Raw genomic sequence first — 11,926 nt, forward strand, 5'->3', positions numbered from 1 at the left:
GGTTTATTAAACTCCTTTCATCTAAAAAACAGAGAGCTTTGAGGAGCTGTGCATACTGAACATCAAATTATGGCAACAAGGAGGAAATGGATGTTATTGATTTGGACAGAAAATGATTGATTAAAAATATGGGAGTCATTTCCAAGTTATCTATGTACATACAGTGTATCATACAAAACTGAGCTATGGCAGAGAAGGCAGTTATTGAAGAGAGCTATTGGCAGAGCAGAGGACTTGGGTAGATGCCATTAATATGCCTACCTACTCGAGGACTGAGAGAAGTCTCAAGAAAAACTGTCCTTTCCCTCTCCTCACGGCTCTTAGAATCTCTCTCTTTGGTTCAAATAGTTCCTCCTTTTCATACACTGACCAAATCTCTCCCACAATGAATTTGATTAAATTTATTCAAGCAGGTGTATGGACCCATTCACGCTGGAATCGTATGGATTAGTCTTATCAAGAAATAGGTTTATTTTAAATTGTTATTTTCTCTAGATCATGTCTGTATAATTTTTGATATTTGTTTTATGAAACTTTGTAATCCATTTTCTCTCCCTTCCTTCTACCTCTTCCCCATCCCTAAGAAGGCAGGTAATATGATATAGGCTGTAAATACATTATCATATAACACATATTTGCCTGTTAGTCATGTTGTGAAACAAGATCCATATTGCTTACACTAAAGAAAAATTTGTGGAGGAAATAAAGTGAAGAATGATATGTTTCAATCTGCATTCAGACTCCATCTGCTATTTCTATGGTAGTAGATATCCTTTTCCATCAAGAGTCTCTTAGAGTTATCCTAGATCCTTGCCTCAGTGATAATAGTAAATTCACATTTGATTATCATAAATTATTGTTACTATGTATACCATTCTCCTGATTCTGCTCATTTCACTTTGCAACACTTCATATATTCTCTCTTAACAAAGATAATCACTTGATTCTTAAAAACAAATGATCATTCATTTATTAATTATGTATTCATTTATTAAGCACTACCATGCACCAGGGACTTGAGCTTAATCTAGAAGGAAGCTGGAGATAAGAGGAAGAGATGAAGAGGAAGTCTATTCTAGGCACAAGGGCAGACAGTGCAACAGTTTTGAACATGGAATGTTACTGCATGAGGAATACTAAATAACTGAGTTTCTGAAAGGTTGAGTGATTTGCTCAGAATTATACACATAGTATTCATTCTTCCTGACTCAAAATCCAATGATCTATCCACTTCACCACCAAGTTTATGAGAAAGATATTGTGAAGATCTACATGGAATTTGTCCTTTATCATTTCTGTTCCTCCTTTTAATATTGGGCTAAAGAAATGGGGGCTATATCTCTATAGAATACGTAGAAAAGGAGAGAGTACAGATCAGAGGAGTTTTCATCTTGGTGATATTATAATCTTAGTGTGAATTCAATAGGAGTCAAGGGACTCTCCTTTTCTTGGTTATGCAAGCATAGCCATCCAGATGTTTAGGTCTTAGCTACTAAGTAGATAGAAGAGCAAGAAAGGTAGTCAGCCAGGGAAGAAAGCTTACATTTCATATGGATTTGCCACAATCATCAATATATTACTGAAATCAATGTATTACTGAAAGGTGTATCAAGCTATTTTAAGCAAACAAAAAGATGTAGCTTTTGCAAAAATCAAAAGAGTGTGTCAGGCACATGTCTGGCTAACAAGAAATTTTAAAAATTCTTTTTAAAATTGGTTGCCTAGAAATGTTATGTTTTGCTTTCTTTAACAATAGTGATTCTTGGATGAATGGAACTGAGGGTTTCTATTTGTTTTAACTTAGAAGGACAACAGAACAATCTAAGAAAAGTAGTAAATTTAACAGGGCATACCTCACTGAAGCCAAGCTAGCTTTGAAGTCTCTCTAAATGACTGTAGACAAAACAAACAACACAGTCAACTATTACTCAACTGGTCTCATAGGATTTCAGTTGGTTTCCCACCCAATGACTCTATTTAGTAGGGTGACTTTCAGCCAACTTCTCCATTCAAAGGTAAAAGTGTTCATTTCAGTTTTGTTCTAGATGAATTTCCATTATTCGGTTATCTTTTATTTTGGTATCCAACAGGGACACTTTATTTTTTCAGAAGATTCTTATTTAAACATAAATTAGCTGTCATTATTTTAAAGTCTTAACATTAAAGGAACAGCATGATATATTGGGAAGCATATTGATTTTAGAGTTAGAGATCAGGGTTCAATTACTGGTGCTACTACTAGGACTATAATTAGTATTAATACTACTAATAGATATTTATATAGAACTTTAAATTTTTTCAGAATACCTTACATTTACTGTCTTTTTAGAAGTTCACAAAAAAACCTTTAGAGATAGGTTCTATTGTTATCCCCAATTTATAGACACAAGAAAGCAAGTAAGACAGAGGTTAAGTGACTTGCCTAGTGAGTATCTAAAACCAGATTTGAACTGCGGTGCTCCTGATTTGTTACGTCTCTCAAATCCTTCCTTTTTCATTTTTGTATCAGGAACTTGTCAATTTCTGTATATATTACTATAAAATGTCTCATACCTCTTTTCTTGACTTTCTGCTCTCCTTCAATCCATTTTTCATGCTGCTGCCTTAAATACCATTTTTTTCATGTCACATTTACACTCAAAAATATTTAATGGATCCTTATAGGATCATAGATTTAATTATGGAAGGAAATGTCAAGATAATATAGACTATACCTGTATTTTACTGTTGAGGAAACCAAAGCCTAGGGTAATTGAATGACATACCAAGGTTGTAATGGTAGATAATGGCAAAGCCAAGATTTGAATTCAGGTCATCAGGTGCCAAATCCAATTTTTTTTTCCACAATGTCACATCGCTTCTCTATTTTCAATAGCATCAAAACAGGCCAAAATGTTAGTATTTTAGCCAATGTAATGGCTTTGAAGGCTCTCTATAATGTCATTACACTTGACCTCATTAATTTTTTCCCAATAATGTCCAATACACATTTTCCTTATTTGTCAGGTGATTTTGCTCACTATTCTATAGACTCTTTGTGGTCATTCATGTCCTAGTACTCATATCCAGCCCTTCATTACTTCTCACCCAGATTAATGAACTTTATTCATAATTGGTCTATCATGGCTTCAAGTCACTGCCTACTACAATAACAATTATAATAATAATAATAGTTAACATTTATACAGCACCTACTATGTGCTGGGCAATGTGCTAAGCACTTTACAATTATTATCTCATTTAATCCTCACAATAACCTTAGGAGGTGCTATTATTACCTCCCTTTTACAGATGAGAAAATGGAAGCAAATAGAAGTAAAGTAAATGAGATCATATACCTAGTAAGTGTCCAAGGCTGGATTTGAACTCATGTCTTCCTGATTCCAGGCTGGCTTCACCATCTAGCTGCCTAATTTTACTTCGTCCTCCACTTTCCTTCGTCCTGCCTGAAAATTGAGAAAATCAGATTGATTCTATTCTGTAATTGATTTTAGTATGTATGCCATTTTGTTTAAATATCTAAGTCACATTTCATGTATTTTTAAGTTAAGTTTGGAAGTTCAGGTTTCCTATAAATCACTCATTTTTTCCTCTCAATTAAGTTTATGGTTTCCTGATAATCACTGTTCTATTCTTGTGTCAAAGAAATCTTCTATCCTTCAAAGATGCAAATGGATGCCAAGAAATCTGGTCTGTTATCTGTAATACTGTCTGTCCTTCAAGAAAAGTCTTGTCTGGTATCACTAACTAATCATCCAGGTGGACACTACCATAGAAACAAAATGGAAGGAGGAATTGTTGCTAGCCCTGCATTCCAAATTTCCAGCCAATCATATAGTCCCTCATATCTATGATACTTCTGACTTTGTAACCAATCATATTGTTTTCTTCATTTGTGATATTCCTTTCATTTTTTAGATACTCTTCCTTTTGTCTATAAAAATGATCTTTCTTCCCTCTTTTGGAAACTTAGTTAGTTGAGGAAGCTGAGACTGTTTTGTTTGGTTTGAGAACTTCTTTTGCAAATTAAGGCTTTGTTAATAAATTGATTATACTTGGAATTTTGAGCCACAGTTCACCTTAATTTCAATTGTAACATGCCAGAATGATAAAGACTGACCATATCATTTCCTTAACAAGAAATACCAGTGATTCTCTATTGCCTCAAGAATCAAATAAATTTCCTCTGTTGAGCTTTTGAAGCCCTTTACAAACTTGCCTCAATTCTGTCTTTCCAGTGTTTCATATTATTCTCCTCTCTATGGTGCACCAATTGTGAACTGGAAATGTTTAACAACTGCCTCTCAAAAAAAGGGTAAGCATAATACTCTTTCCAGTTTATTCTGAATTATTCACATGCTCCTCCCTTACTTCATTAAACCTACACAATTAATACAATAACAATTCAAATCCTGATTTGTAGCATTTGCCATTTTCCGGAGTATAAATACTCACTCGGAAAATTTAACAACTGAGTTCACCTAAGTGTACTACATATTAGTGTAGTAGCACTAAGAAATTTTGGACACCCAGTATATGTATAAACTTGTTTATAATCAACTATATCATAAGTTCTTTATGGAGAAAGATATTTTTTTATACTGTTACCAAAGTATTAGTTTCACTAACAGTGTAAGTGGTACAGTGAATAGAGAATGGGAACTTCAAATCTGCCCTCAGAAATGAGCTGAATAACCATGGGAAAATCACTTACCCCTCTGTTTGCCTCAGTGTCCTCATCTGTAAAATTGGAGTAATAATTGCACCTCCCTTTTAGTTGCTGTGAAGATCAAATGAAATGATTTGTAAAGTGCTTAACACAAAACCTGGCACATACTGGGCATATAATAATGCTTGTTCCATCCCTACTTCTATTCCACCCAAACATTACCACATTTCTTGGTTAATATTGAAATATAGTATGCCAACATATCTTGAATGATGACTCTGAGTCATCAAAAAAGTGCTAAATTATATTCAGTACACTCTGCTTGTAAAGGCAAAAAAGCATATTATGCATTTTGCAAAGATTTCCATTAAATTTGGTTAAAATTAAATGATTGTCACTTAGAAGGAGGGGGAGATTTCATTTTTTCAAAAGATATTTCTTATGTGGAGCACTTCATTATCTCAATATTGCCACAAAATATTTAGGTTAAAAGAAGCATTTACAGATATTGATTTCTGGTAACATACCAGGTTTCTTTGATACATGTCTTTAGGCCAATGGTAACTGGAAGGCAAAAACAAAACAAAAACATCAAAGACAAAGAAATGAATTTTAAAATCGTCAAGCAGTTAGTATTCCAATATAACTTCATTCCATTTTCCATTTTCTTTGTAAGCCAGTTTAATACACACATGTAGTGTTCAAGTTGATATATATATATATATATATATATATATATATATATATATATATATATATATGAATAAAGTATTTAATGTCATCATCCCTAAGTAGTATTTTTTAAGCACTCCAATGAGCATGGTTGCTGTATGGATAAGTCTGCAAAAGTTAATTGGAATAGAAGACAGTAGAAATGAAAATTCTAAGCTGAAAAGCAAAACCAGCTCAGATAACACATACTCCTGCATGTCACTCAAAGTAGAGCTATGGTGCTGATTCCTGGGTTTTAGCCCCACTTTTTATTTCCTCTTCTCCATGGATGTGTACTAAATGTTCATTTCCAACTCTTTGATTCCTTTGAACCATGAGTCCAACAAGGGAAAAGGAACACATCTTAGAAATTTTTCTTCCTTTCTCCACTGTTGATGGCCCAGAAAACTCAGCTCCCCACCAGGGTCCCCTTTGTTTATAAGGAGCTATTACAGGGACTTGAGGTAAAAACTAGATGGTTAGAGACAAGAGATTTCAAAGTTAAGAAATGTGTCTCTTATTGAGAGACTGTGTAAGAACCACCATAGTAGAGTAAAGGGTTCAGGGATATTATGCAGGTAAAGGTAACCTAAGAATAATTACAAGACAACATAGGCAAGTGATAAATTCAGAGGTCTTTGCAGAGAGTGTGGGGCCGAGATCATTGAACTAGGATCCAGAAATTAAAGTTCTAGCTAATTACAAATTCTACTCTCTTCACCAAATTGTAATACCTCTGGTCCTCAGTTGTTTCACCTAAAATTGGATAGATAATCTCTGATATTCTTTTTAGATTTAAAATTCTGGACTTCTATGAAGCATATGTGGATACCTGATGCTGATTTTTGAACTGTGTCCAAAACGGTGAAGTGAATATGGTTTGATTGATTGCATTGTATGACATGGAAAGAGTATGACCAAAGCCACCCCCTCCCCCATTTGACAAGCAGATAAATAAGACTACTGATTTTGTAAGAGCAGAAAATCAGTGTCACTGGATATAATAATGACAGTATTGGTTCATCACATCATTGACAGCCTTTCTCCCATTATTTTGTGTTATAGTATAATTAATAAGAAACTTGGAAAAGATTATACCGTACTATAAGTCTAAGGCTAGATTGTATTCATTAAGATTCCTAAAATTTCTATCATTTTATGATAGAATGAAACTTCATTAGAGATTATAATAATGTCCTTTATGCATGAATTGTGAGAATGTGAATGTCTTAGGTAGTACCCATACTAATCAACAATTATTGAAAATCTCTCATTGATTTAAACAATAGCTATTCCTCATTCAGTGAGGGTATAGGAAACATAAAAATTAATTGAATAGAGGAGTGGCATGGTCAGATAAACACTTTCAAAAAGTCATTTTGCTTCCTGATTGGAGGATGGACTAGAATATGGAAGAATTTGATGTTGGGATAAATATTAACACATCTTTACAATTGTAATGATAAGATGGGAAAATAGGCCTGAACTATCCTGGTTGTGTAAATGAAGAGAAAAAGAAATATTTATGAGATTTTGTAGAAATATGAACAATGAAATTCAGCAATTAATTCAACTAAAGTGAGACATTAAGAAAAATACTGAGGTTACACCCTGAGTGATTAGAAAGATGGTGAGGCATTTAACAAAACTAAGAAGGTTTAGATGATGAGTTTGTGGGAGAATGAAAGCAAGATCTATTTTGGACATTGTAAATATTGTTTGGGGTTGGTTTTTTGAGGTGTAGGGTAATTGGTTTCAAGAATTCACACTATTCTTTTCTCTTGGTATCCATCATGTAGCATCCTTTCAGGCTTGGTTTGTTTGTTTTGCTTTGTTTTTGTAAGGGGAAAAGGGGGTTATTTTTAAAAGGGTTGGACTGGATAATTTAAAAGTGTGGTTGCCAGGAACTTAATTTATTCCAAAGAGATTTATTTATAATTTATTTATAAAACTTAGAAAGAGTGAAGTAAGAAAATCAGAGAGAGGATAGAGTAAGATATCTAACTTAAGCATTAAGTAACTTACTCCTGGCCCCGAGCAGGGAGAGTTGGTCCTTAGGCTTTGGCAAAGCCAAGGACCTGGGGAAGTCTCTTCAGAAAAATCCAGCAGTTGAGTCATCTTTTTTACTCACCACCACATGTCAGTTCAAAGGAAGATATTTTAGAACAGTCTCACCAAGAAACAGGGTCTCAGGTCCAGTCAGCACATTCTTCACTAGCCTCCATTTCAAAGAATAAAGAACTGCCAGTAGAACTGCACTCAGGATGTTGTTACTCCCTTTTAAAGACACTTTCCCTTGTGTCACTTCCTGTGCCTTCCTCTAATTCTACATCTACCAATAACAGTTGAAGCCCTACTTTAGGACTGGCCAGGAGGCAGTCAGTCGATTCTGATTCATCACCCAATATTGCACATGTGAGTCACCTCCCCCACTCAAATGTGAATGGGGTGTTTACACCTTTGCTGATTAAATCTAAAAATGAGCAGATCTTCCTACTCAACTTTTAAGTAGGGTATTTACACTTTTGGTGATTAAGTCTAAAAATAGGCAGGGGTTACAATTTAATCTTCACAATCAGGAGAGAGTTAATTATTTTCATTTTCACAATCAAGGGAGAGTTAAATTTAATGTTCACATCTTTTACTCTTTAACTTCCCTGGATTTTTTAATTGCTTCAAGTTGCAGCACAAATTCTACTTTCTTCACAAGACATTTCCTAGTCCTTTCTTCCCCCTTTCCTGTCCTCCCACTTAGTTGCCTGTGAGTTTCCATTAAGCTTCTATTCCTTCTACTTGGTATCTTGTATATTCATTGTTATATTTACATTAGAATGTTATCTCATTTAGGGTGGGGACTTTCCCCCTTTTCTTTGTATACCCAGAAATTACTCAATGAGTTTTTTTTAACTCTTTCTGTCTTAGTAATAACTCTAAGTCGAAAGGGTAAGGGCTAGGAAAATAGGGCTATGTGACTTGCCCAGGGTCACACAGCTAAGAAGTATCTGAGAGCTTGAAGTCAGAGTCTTCCAACTCTAAACTATCTCTGGTTCTCTATCCACTGAGCTGCCTATATGCACCTCACAGTAAAGTTCTTAATAAATACTTTTTAAATGAATCATTGAATCAACAGGACCTGATGAACTGATTGAAAGATAGAAGAGAAAAACATAGTAGTACTACAATAAAGCCTTGGGGTGCATCCACAGTTAGGGTGCTAAGGATGATGATCCAGTATTCAGACATGAAGAAGGAAAACCAAAACTGGTAAAAGGAAAAAAAGCATCATTTTCAAATACTGCAGAGAATATAAGAAGGAAGAGTATTGAGAAAGACCCATTAGATTTGGCAATCAAAAGATTATTGATAACTAGAGAGGTGTAGCTTCTGTTGAGTGATGAGGTATGACTGATAAAGATAATCATCTTCTTGCTTTTCATAGCCACAAATTTAATTCAATATCAATACTCATGAAAGTAAGTCACAGGAAGACTAATATATTTTTTAAAAGTTATGAGAAATGATATTATAGGATTTAAATTAATGTGCAATACTTCAGGTATTGTTTTTGATAAAGTTTATTATCTAACAAAATAGAATCACATGACTAAGTTTTTTCTACCAACTCAAAAAGCCTGCTCCACCAAAGCTGCAATAGGAAGGAAAGAGAGAGATGGACCTCCACCCAATTTATATTCTGTCTAAGTGAGCACATAATGACAGGAAATGAGTGGGGTTCTGGGAATTGTAGTTTTGCCAGGGGATCATAGTTTTTAGGGTAACAGATTAGTTACACAATATACAATATGCATAAGACAATATGCACAATATGCATAAGACATTTGCAGAATTCAAGATTCAGGTAATGGAATTGAAATATTTCTTTATCAAGTATTTATTTGGAACGTGCTACCAAAAATAAAAATAAGAACTTCAAAAATTATTATTCAGAATAATTACACAGACCAATATTTTTTCTATAATGAAATTTTCTGATTTATTGTTTTGTTGATCAGTGGTATCTGAGCCTTTGTGACACTGTTTGGCATTTTCTTGACAAAGATATCAAAGTGGTTTGCCATTTCCTCCTCCAGTTCATTTTACAGATGAGGAAGCTGAAATAGGGAAGGTTAAATGACTGGTTATGGGTCACATTTGTCTGATGCTAAATTTGAACTCAGGGTGATGAGTTTTCTGACTTCAGGCCTAGCATTCTGTTATAAGTAAAAATTCATCTAGAGACTTATTACTAGATTTATAAGCATTATTAGTAAAGAGGGAGAGAAAATAGTCTAACGTTAGGTCAAGATTCAGTCCCCTATTACAGCCCACTCTGTTCCCTCCAAGTGGAAAGCTTTTTTAGCTCAGCTCCAGAAATGGAGGGATCAGAGTGATGTGAGAGGATAAATGATAACTTTCCCTTTTAATTCCATAATTTTTACTTTAAATTAGCCAGTACTTAGGGTTGTCAGAGAGACCACATGGTAGTTTGAGGAAGAAGGTAGATTTTTCTTTAGAAATGAATTTAAAGTTAAGTCTTTAGAGTGTGACATATAGAGGGTGAGTCCTACAAAACCAAATTTGGGATTTTTTAGTTTTTCCCGTTATGGGGAATTTTTGTTTTAGATAATGAAAAATACTACTGGGATCCTAAAAAAGATTCCTAAATGAATTCCAAGAGAATATCTTTTGTATAGAGCAGTGTTGACAAACCTTTTAGAGATAACATGTTGTGCCTTGTCCTGCCCTTACCCCACACAGGGGAAGGAGGAAGCACTCCCATTGGGCTGCTGGGTGGAAGGGTGGATGAAGTGAGAAATGTTCTAAGTGAGTATAGACAGGGGAAGGGTGTGTGGCCCAGGCACTCTGCTCCCCTCCAGTTCTGCCACTGGTGAGCTACTCACCTTACCCCCTGTGCATTCCCATTGGTTTCTGGGCAGAGGGGCAGAGGATGGGAAAAAAATGTCATCAGGGAATGTGGAGAGAGGGAGGAGAGCAGCTCCACCTGAGTACCTCTGTCTTTCTAGTAACAAACTGGGGGATTGGAGGGTGGGTACATTCCATATGCTTACATCGAGCATTCTGTGTGCCCTCTCTGGCACCCATTCCATAGGTTCACCATCACAGGTATAGATGATTGATTTAATGGGAAGATAAGAATGTTCCCTCGAGTCACAGATGACAAGGAAGTAAATAATTTCTATAAATCTTGGTCAAAATGAGTTTTCTCATCATCTAGATAGGGTTCATTTGACTATAAGGCACTAAAGGAGTTAAAGATAGCTATAGGAGCAGATAATCCCAAGGAACTTTATTAAGGAATATGAAGGTTTGCTCCTCAAGACCAGAAAACTAGGTAAAATTTGAATATATTAACCAGGAAAAAAATGAAAGGGCAACCCATTTTTATGATAGGATTGTAGAATTAGGAACTAGATATCTTGGAAGGATATTTTGAAACAGACAGATTCTCAGGTTATAAAAAACCATTTTGTAAACTACTCTTTCCCAGAACTTAGAGAATATTTTCAGTAGAATTGTCCAGACTGGTTCAGTATAGACATAGAGCAATCAAAAAGAACAGCAGTATGTTTTTGAAGGCTGTGAGGAGGACTTGGAAAGAGCTGAAAAAGGGGATTTGAAGAAGAAAGGACAGAACAAGGAAAATGAGACAGCTATTTTAGCCCTGTCTTAACAAATGCAATTGAAGATATACCCTTTTGAGAGAAATGGTAAGGACCTTAGCAGAGAGTTGACAGAGTCAAACAATGCTATTTTTGCAGTAAGCAAGTCCATATAGCTGTGAATTGTAGGGGAAGAAAAGAATCAGGAAAATAGGAACAGAAGTCGGAGGGATAATAGTACCTCTGGCAGTGGTAATAATTCTAATGAGGTAAAGTACAAGCCCAAACATAATGTTCCTCAAGGAACCTGTAGTCACTGTGGGGGACCCCAGAGGGATGACTAGGAAGTGGCCAGAGGTATGGCCAAAGAAATCAGGATTTCTGGTTGCACCAGGGAGGGGAAAAAAGGACCTCAAGAAGTCCGGAGCTGAAGTTTACTCCTTTTTCAGACCCCAATGTCTTATTGATGCTAATTATTTCAGTCTGTTCCCTTCCCTTTAGTGAAAAATCATAATGCAAATCTACACCCAGGAGACAAGGTGTATGTAAAGAATTTTCAGTGCACTGGAGGAATTCAGACTGGAAAGTATTGCTAACTACTCTGACTGCTATCAAAATAAAAAAAAAAAGACTCTTGGATTCATTGTTCTCATTTGTTCTCATGTAAAATGGGTACGTACCATCTATTGACTCTAAGTAACCGTATCCAATCACACATGCTTTAAGTTTATAAATTAATCCAATATAGGGTATTTGGTTACAAAATGTTCTGCCTCAGTTGTTTTAGAGGTCTGATCAGAGTTATAAGCATTTATTAATAAAATGAGAAAGAAGAGAGAGATTTGGCTGACTAAAACCTGCCTCCCCCCTTCCCCTAATCCCTGCAGCCCAGTAGCTTGACATAGATCATGCCCCTAGTCAGGAG

General features: G+C 35.3%; 1 protein-coding gene and 1 long non-coding RNA gene across 11 annotated transcripts in view; one reads left to right on the forward strand and one right to left on the reverse strand.

The window, feature by feature from the left end:
• LOC103106332 (probable E3 ubiquitin-protein ligase TRIML1) overlaps positions 1-3,790 on the reverse strand; it is a 33,671-nt gene extending 29,881 nt beyond the window's left edge. For 3 of the 9 annotated variants that reach the window (XR_008914206.1, XR_008914207.1, XR_008914205.1), the window contains exon 1: positions 3,339-3,789. The gene's annotated coding sequence lies outside the window, so the exon portion shown is untranslated. Of the gene's footprint in view, positions 1-2,765; positions 3,212-3,338 lie in introns of those variants that run through there. The other 6 variants (XM_056808303.1, XM_056808302.1, XM_056808304.1 and 3 more) reach the window with 5 other exon arrangements.
• On the forward strand, positions 1,814-6,411 carry LOC103092160 (uncharacterized). Of its 2 annotated transcripts, none has more exons than XR_471349.3 (3): positions 1,814-2,015; positions 4,239-4,315; positions 6,174-6,411. It is a non-coding gene; the product is annotated as an uncharacterized LOC103092160 (long non-coding RNA). The 2 variants fall into 2 exon arrangements; XR_471348.2 differs by lacking the exon at positions 1,814-2,015 and adding an exon at positions 3,322-3,493.
• Positions 6,412-11,926: the final 5,515 nt, after the last annotated feature.

Source organism: Monodelphis domestica, chromosome 8, assembly GCF_027887165.1.
Source record: "Monodelphis domestica isolate mMonDom1 chromosome 8, mMonDom1.pri, whole genome shotgun sequence".
NCBI classification, from domain to species: Eukaryota; Metazoa; Chordata; class Mammalia; order Didelphimorphia; family Didelphidae; genus Monodelphis; species Monodelphis domestica.